This window comes from Vespula vulgaris, chromosome 21 (genome assembly GCF_905475345.1).
Source record: "Vespula vulgaris chromosome 21, iyVesVulg1.1, whole genome shotgun sequence".
In the NCBI taxonomy this organism is placed as follows: Eukaryota; Metazoa; Arthropoda; class Insecta; order Hymenoptera; family Vespidae; genus Vespula; species Vespula vulgaris.
The window spans coordinates 2,924,392-2,932,500 of record NC_066606.1 but is presented as its reverse complement, the minus strand read 5'-3'; the positions used below and the strand labels follow the sequence as shown (position 1 = coordinate 2,932,500).

Below are 8,109 nucleotides of genomic sequence, written 5' to 3'. Positions count from 1 at the left end.
GTGTCTCGGAACCACCGATTTAATACCGACGATTGCGACGATTACGACAACGATTACGGCAACGATGACAACGACGTTCTCTCTAGCTTTTATCTAAGAAAATGAGAGAAATTTGAACGATCTTAAGTTCCCTTTCTCCTTCTCCTTCTCCTTCTCTTCTTCGTCGTCGTCATTCGTTTCATTTGATTCGAAAAGCCACACAAATCGCAATTAGTGCGATTAAATTTCGTAGTAATCTTAGTAAATTGATCCTATCAAAATCTGATGTCTTTCAACAATAAATTAATGATACTAAATTATGTCGATCTATTCTATTTGTATATTGTGTGTATGTGTGGATGTATGTGACATTTTATAATTACAAACGCGTTTACCGTAATATCAAGGTGACTTCCAATAGAAATTATTTTGGTTTAAGAAGGTTTAATTTTGAAGGAAAGAAGCGTTAAAACGATTTCTATGTACGATTAATCGTAAATTCACTATTATTTATTGCTATCATTTATCGTATTGCTTAGAAACGAAATTAGAACGTGTGATCGTAAATTTAATCAGTTTTCATATATGTATATGTATAGGTATATGTAGTTATTTGGAATTTCATTTTTGGCATCGATGATGAACGTCGATTTAAATTGAAATATCAAATTATATTATATTATATTATATATATATATATATATATATATATATATATGTGCATAAAAATATATTAATTTTATCTATAATACATTATTCCATTCTTTCTCTTTCTTTTTCTTCTCATATATACTTTATACTTATATACGTATTATATATAAATATAATATATATTTTTATTATATATATATAAATACATATTTTATATATATATTCATTCATTTCTACCATTTATATCATATATATTCATTTATATCTATGATTTATATCGTAATAGATAAGATATAATAAAATATTCGAATTATTTCGAAATGAAAGACAAGTAGAAAACGAAAGGTGGATAGGTGGAACCAACAATGCGATTGCGGTATTCGTGTTACGTTAGATAGGCAAGGTATCTCGTTAGAAAATTCTTTTGTCGACCTTTTTTCTCTCACAGGTTACGATCTTCAAAGTTGTTGATCTCATGGATCGCGTACTATCGATCATACAGACGAAATCTAACTTATTTCTATCATTCTCTATTTTCCTTTCTCTCTCTCTCTCTCTTTCTTTTACGTCTCGATGATAGACTGATAAAATTCATTGTTGTATTGATAAAGAATGATTATATATATATAAAAAAAAAAAATGATTTCTAATATTAAACATCAAATAAATTAGAATTTTAACTATCGCTTGTTCGGTTTATCGAATTTTGTAAACAACAATTCTAAAAACGAAACGAGCTCGAATTTGTTATTCGTTTTAAAAACGAAACGTGCATCTAAACGCGGCCCGCTATGCATTTTCATCTTTATTTCGTAGAAATCGATAAACACTGCAGGAGTGACGTATGCATCCATCCGCATGCAGTTTACGCGGGCGCACGGATTCTCTTCATTATTTTCTGCAACGTCTTGCTGCCATTCTTGTTGCTATCATCTCTTCTAATAAAATACGAATAATTTTATTGATATTTACACGACGTTTCACGCACGTTCGAAATATATATATATATATATATATATCGTTATATAGTCTTAACGTCATTCGTCGTAATCGCGTCGTATACGTGCGTAAAATATTGTTAGTTATATTGCCAAAAAAAAAAAAGAAAAAAAAAAGAAAGAATTAAAATTAATCCAAATATTTTCTTCGTTTCTTTTTTATTTTACTTATTTACTCATTGATTTATGTTTCTTTTTAACTCCGCGAAATTGTGACTCTTCCTTTGTATTAAAAAAATTGTATTACAAAATCGCGCTAAAAGAGTCACATCACTCCTCAAAAGCAATTCGAATATTTTTTATTTTTTTATTTTGTTTAATTAATGTCAATTTGTTGTACAGTTCTAAGTATATGGATATAACGAAGAACATGTGATAATCGATAATAATTAACTCGATATTAAAATCGTATGACCCATTTCTTTTTTTTTTCTTTTTTCTTTTTTCTTTTTTTCTTTAATTATGACAGGTAATCAAAACGTGTAAGGAGAGTAAAAGGTAATTATAATTTTTAACACAGAGGATATTAATTCGATGATATAATATCGAATCGTTCGAATTCGTATAATCGTTATTTATTATTATCGAGTTGTGCGTTAGGAAGAGAAATTTGTTTGATTGGCACCTAACGCATTTGTCTAACGCTATTTCGACCTGTTGCACAGCCGGAACAGAGATTCCTCGCACGCAAACAGAAGTCGACGTGTCGCCTTTAAAATGTCGTCCGCCCTCTTTGGCAACGTCGTCGTCGTCGTTGTCGTCGTTGTCGTTGTCGTCGTCGAGTTCGTCTTTGCGTGATTTAAATTACAACGTTTAGAAAAGATCTAGTATCTCTCTCTCTCTCTCTTTCTCTCTTTCTCTTTCTCTCTCTTTCTTCCAATTCTTATTCGATTGATAATTAATCTTTACTATTAAAATATCTCTCATGAATATATATGTGTGTGTGTGTGTGTATGTATGTATGATACGTATATGTATGTAATATATATATATATATGTATGTATATATATGTATATATATATATATATAAATTATGTGTTAATCGATATATAAGATGCGAGAGATATTATATAAAAATAAAGAAACTAATAAAAATCATTATTAGAATATTCTTTATTTTTATTATTATCGTTATCTCTCTCCATCTCTTTCTCTCTCTATCTCGATAATACGTAATGTAACTTTTATGTCTTTTCTTTTTTGAATATTTTCATTTTATATCTTTTATTTATTTCTTATTTTTTATTTTTTATTTTTCTTTCCTTTTTTATGAGTTCCTCGTAAGAAACACGTAAAATCGATATGATCTCTTTTTTATTTTCTCTTTCTCTCTATCTCTCTCTTTCTTTGAAATATCTCTGAAAACAGTTAAACCCTTTAAATTACGTGGTGGAAATGATAGAACGACAGCTCAGCTGCGCGCCATGTAATTCTAACTCTTGGATTCGATAAAAGCTTCGAGATCGTTTGTCTTTCGATGTAACCACCCCTCCCATCTTCTCTCTCTCTCTCTCTCTCTCTCTTTCTCTCTCACTCTCTCCTTCTCTCTTTATCTATCTATCTATCTCTAGTTCGCGCTTTCTCTCGTATTAAAGTTATTATATTACAGTTCCATTCCTTACCACTGAGTTTCACCCTCCTTGACCCCGTTGTTTTTCTCCCTCTATCCTTCCGATCGACGAAAAAAAAAAAAGAAATAATAAAAAATAATAATAATAAAAAAAAAGAAAAGAAAAGAAAAGAAAAACAACGAATAAAAATAAAAAGTAAAAATACAAATAAAAGATGAAAGGAGAAAGAAACTCGAATAAAAGAAAGATAGATCAAGAAGCAAAAGAGAGAGAGAGAGAAACACAGAAAGAGAACAAAAAATGACTCGAGAAAGAAAAATGATCGAGGGTATAAAGTTAAGAGATCCTCTACGAGATAAGACGAGATCAATTTATAAATTTCACATTTACAATTTGACATCGTAACGAGATGGATACCGAATCTTATCGAATATCCAGGAAGGTTTTCAAAATCGCGTTAAAAACGATACCTTGGATTATCTTCTCTCTCTCTCTCTCTCTCTCTCTCTTTTCTCTTTCGAGTTGATCAAGTTGAAAATAGGTGCGATCTGTCCAGGAAAGCTTGTCTCTCGTCGCTTACCGACAGACGAACTCGAATATCTATTTCGAGTTCGGAGATCCATGGACTTACTTCTATTCCTCTCTCTCTCTCTCTCTCTCTCTCTCTCTCTCTCTCTCTTTTGCTCTGAAGCAGGGAACGCTAATTGAGACGCCTGGATATGCATCGGTTATAAAAGCGAAGTAAAGCGAAGCGGAAGTCGTGAAAACGACACTCGTTCTCTTCGTTAGCAGACGAGCTACGACTTAGTCTCGTTTTGAAATTCTAAGACGAATAGTACCAATGTCTCCTCTCTCTCTCTCTCTCTCCCTCTCTCACACTTTCTTTTTGCGTTGACGATGTCCATGGATCTACGGTTTTCGAGCAACGAACCATTCCTTCGTTCCTATTCGTTCACAGCGATGATCGTTTGGTCCATCGTCGCTTTCTACTACGCTTTCAGATTTATCCAACTACTACTAACACTACTACTACTACTACTACTACTACTACTACTACTACTACTACTACTACTATGATGATTATGATGATGATGATGATGACAACTACGACAATCACAAGATTGTTGCTACTGAAATTTTCCGTCGTTTCTCTCTCTTTCTCTCTTTCTATTTTTCTATCTATCTATCTATCTATCTATCTATCTATCTCTTTCTCTTTCTCTATCCATCTATCTATCTATCTATCTATCTCTTTCTCTTTCTCTACGTTTCGCAAAGACATTTATCGACCGCCTGCGAAGCAGTCTTCCTTTCATCCCTCTTCACTCTTCACCCCTCATCACCCACCCTCTCCTCCCTCTTTGATCCCAAAATCAGAGGTTCACGTCTAATAAATTCACCGGAGTAAAACGCGTTTATTTGTCAGACAATTCTCGTACAAGAGAGACTTATCTTGTCTTTTGATCAAAACATTCTGCCCGATCGTTGTTATTATATATATATATATATATGTGTGTGTGTGTGTGTGTATAGGTAAATAATTTACTTCGTTAGGATTTTAACTTTAATTTGCGTCAAGCTTTTCTTCACTCGTCTAATCCATTTCAACGTTTCCGACGTTTGATTTATACACGAATTATTTTAGATTAATTTCCTTCGTTATAGCATATTATTCAACGTTTTTCAACAAAATCGTATTATTCCTGATGAAATCTAAATTATCTATAGATATCTATTGTAATTGTTATATATTGTAATTACAATTGATCAGATATTGATTTATTCTATAGATCGGATTATTAAGAATATTATTTATCGATTTTACAAAAACGATGAATATCGTATCGTACTAATATCATAATTATTAGATATCCTAACTATGTAATATAATTATTAGAATTTTATTTAATATATTATATTAAATATAAATATATTAAATAAAATTACTTATTATATTACCAAAAAAAAAAAATATATATATATATATAATAAATAATCTATGAAAAAAAGTGCGACGAATCACATCGATCGATCATAACGATTTGAAATATTCACAAGATGATTACTGTAAATATAATATACATACATATATACATACTTCTACAAGATTGTATGTATCTTCTACAAGAATGGTAGGCACCATTATCAAACGGAGCTTTCCTGAAGACGTTCCTAAACGTATAGTCCATTTTAACGTCCGTACTAATGGCGCATGGACGCCAATATAACGTATAACGAATTACCGGCAGCTGTCTCCGGCGAACATCGAAGGCGTGCCCGCATTGCATATGTCCGACAGAGACGAGTCATTGTCCTTGCAAGTGCTAATTTCGATTTCGTGCAAACAACACACACACATATATATGTGTGTGTGTGTATGTATGTATGTATTTATGATACATTCATTCGTTTAAATCATTTCGAAAGTTCATTTCTATATAAAGTCATTATTATTATTATTGTTTTATTATTGTTTTATTATTATTATTATTATTATATTGAAAAAGAAAGGAAAAGCAACTAAAAATTATAAATTTTTCATAAAACGTTCTTTTCATCTCTCAAGGTGTACGAGTGTCTATCTATACGAATGTATGTCCGTCGTATTGCAGTACGATCAAAGCGCGGGAAATTCAAATTCGCGGCAAACTCCATGCATATGTATCTATATATAATATAATATAATTGGAGAATTTCTTTTTACATATTTATAATATTATAACAATAATAATAATAATAATAATAATAATAATAATAATAATAATAATAGTAATAATAATAACAGTAATAATAACAATAACAATAAATTCGAAATAAAGTAATAATAACAACAACGACGAAAAAAAAGGGCAAAAGAAATTATATAATTTTTCATGAAACGTCATCACGCATGTTAATACGTCCAATCGTATTATCAAATCCTTAAGAAAGAGAAAGAGAAAGAGATAGAGAAAAAAAGGAGGGGGTAATCTTACAAAAAAAAAAAATCAAAATTTTCTCGTGAAACTCGTTTAACCGGAGATACCTATACCTATTCGTTATAATAATCTTAAGAATGAACGAAAGTGAAGTAATAAACATCGGTGTCAGTACACCCGACGTTGTTGGCCCGTTGACATCGCAACCGCCATTAGCTTTTTCTAGCTAGTTTGGCCCGATCGATGAATAAAAATAAAGGTTTTCGTTTTACTTCAGGCACTTATTCTTCTTCCGTTAGCCCACACGCACCGAACTCGTATTTTTAATTCAACGAAACATAGAAAGTGACCGTAAGTCAAGCAAACGACCGGGATTGTAAAAAAGAAATGAAAGAAATCTACTACACTATATTTATGTTATTTGAAAAATAGCTCCTCGCGACAAAAATAATAATCATAATACATAATATAACGTGAACACGGTAATATTCTAATTCTAAATCGAAAAACAAAGAGTCGTCTTTAAGAGATTACGTAATTTAAAAAAAAAAAAAAAGAGAGAGAGAGAGAGAAGTGAAAAAGAAAATTTATAAAAAGAAAAACTCGACTTTCATCGATTCCATCCAACGATATTTCGAGTTTCGAGTTCTTATTCTTTTTTTTATTTCTTTTTTCTTTCTCCTCTTTTTTAATCACGTTTTTAATATAATCGGCTTACATCTTCTTCGTGAATTTTCTTTCTTCTTGTCGTCGTCGTCGTCCATTTCTTTTTTTTCTTCTCTTTCCTCACTTTCCCATTTCCTAAAAAAAAAAAAAAAAAAATCCATTCTTCTCGATAAAACAGAACGATTCTTCATACTGTCGTTCCTAGTTTTGATAGTCTTCCCTGAACGTAATCGATAGAAATATGGCATCGACGTTTTTATCATTCGATCCTAATCCATCAGAACGTTATTCGATCGAAAATTTGTCAGTTCGTGCGAATAAAAGAGAACTAGCAAAAAAAATAAAAAAAATTATATATATATATGTGTAAAAAAAAAAAAAGAAAACGATTAAGAAAGAAAAACGAACGTTCGAACAAAAAAAAAAAAAAAAGAAAAAGTAACTCATATTACATGAAAAGAATTAAACAATTAAAAAAGAAAGAACAAACGTTCGAGACAACAATAACGTCGATCGAAAAAGATAAGACGTATTACGTTAAACGCATATTTCATTTTTCGATGTTTCAATCGTACTCTCATAAAGTAAAGTTTGAACGAAAGTAGACGAGTAATAGATCAACGAGTTCGATTAAAGAAAATCGATTGACATATCGTTTTCGTTGTAATTACGTGTCCGTCGTAATTTTAATGTCTCTGGGATTTTAAACTTTGATTTTTCATATTAAACGAAGAGAAGAAGAAAACGTGTAAAAAGTTACGATGATTCTCTGACGTAAAAAAGAGATCTGAAATTTTCTAGAGAGAAGAAGCTTGTTCTGAAGAGGAGGAAGAAGAAAAAAAGAAGAAGAAGAAGAAGAAGAAGAAGTGGATGGCAAGGTGGAAAGGCAGATTTAAAAATAAAACGTCTTTACTCGAAACACAGCTGGCCCGATGGAAAGTTTCATGTCTCTTGTGTTCCATCGTTCCAATCTTATAGGATTTACAAGTATTTGTATATAATCTATAGAGAGAGAGAAAGAGAGAAAGAGAGAGAAAGAAAAAGAAAATGTGCATCTCAAGAAATTTTTTCTTAAATCATGAATAACGTCGATGGAATAATGTTCTCTTAGAAATTATTGTAACAATTGGATGGTCACTTTTAAATACGACATAACGTATACCTTATGTATTTATTACGTAGCATTTGAATTTAGCGCGCTTAAACTTCGCCAATGTCCGTTCGTTATTTCGGTTTCTATGGATCGAAATTAAATGGCCTTGACTAAGTAAGAACTATCTATAATCGTATTAACCTACGGATCCGGATCGACGTTATTATTTCTC

The 8,109-nt window shown here is 31.1% G+C and overlaps 1 protein-coding gene and 1 long non-coding RNA gene across 9 annotated transcripts in view; one reads left to right on the top strand and one right to left on the bottom strand.

Moving 5' to 3' along the window:
- Positions 1–8,109, top strand: part of LOC127071196 (tropomodulin) — a 66,964-nt gene that overhangs the window by 6,094 nt on the left and 52,761 nt on the right. The window lies entirely within an intron of this gene.
- LOC127071208 (uncharacterized) overlaps positions 6,746–8,109 on the bottom strand; it is a 28,617-nt gene continuing 27,253 nt past the window's right edge. The window contains exon 3 of the long non-coding RNA XR_007784928.1: positions 6,746–6,919. This is a non-coding gene — a long non-coding RNA (uncharacterized LOC127071208). The remainder of the gene's footprint in view (positions 6,920–8,109) is intronic.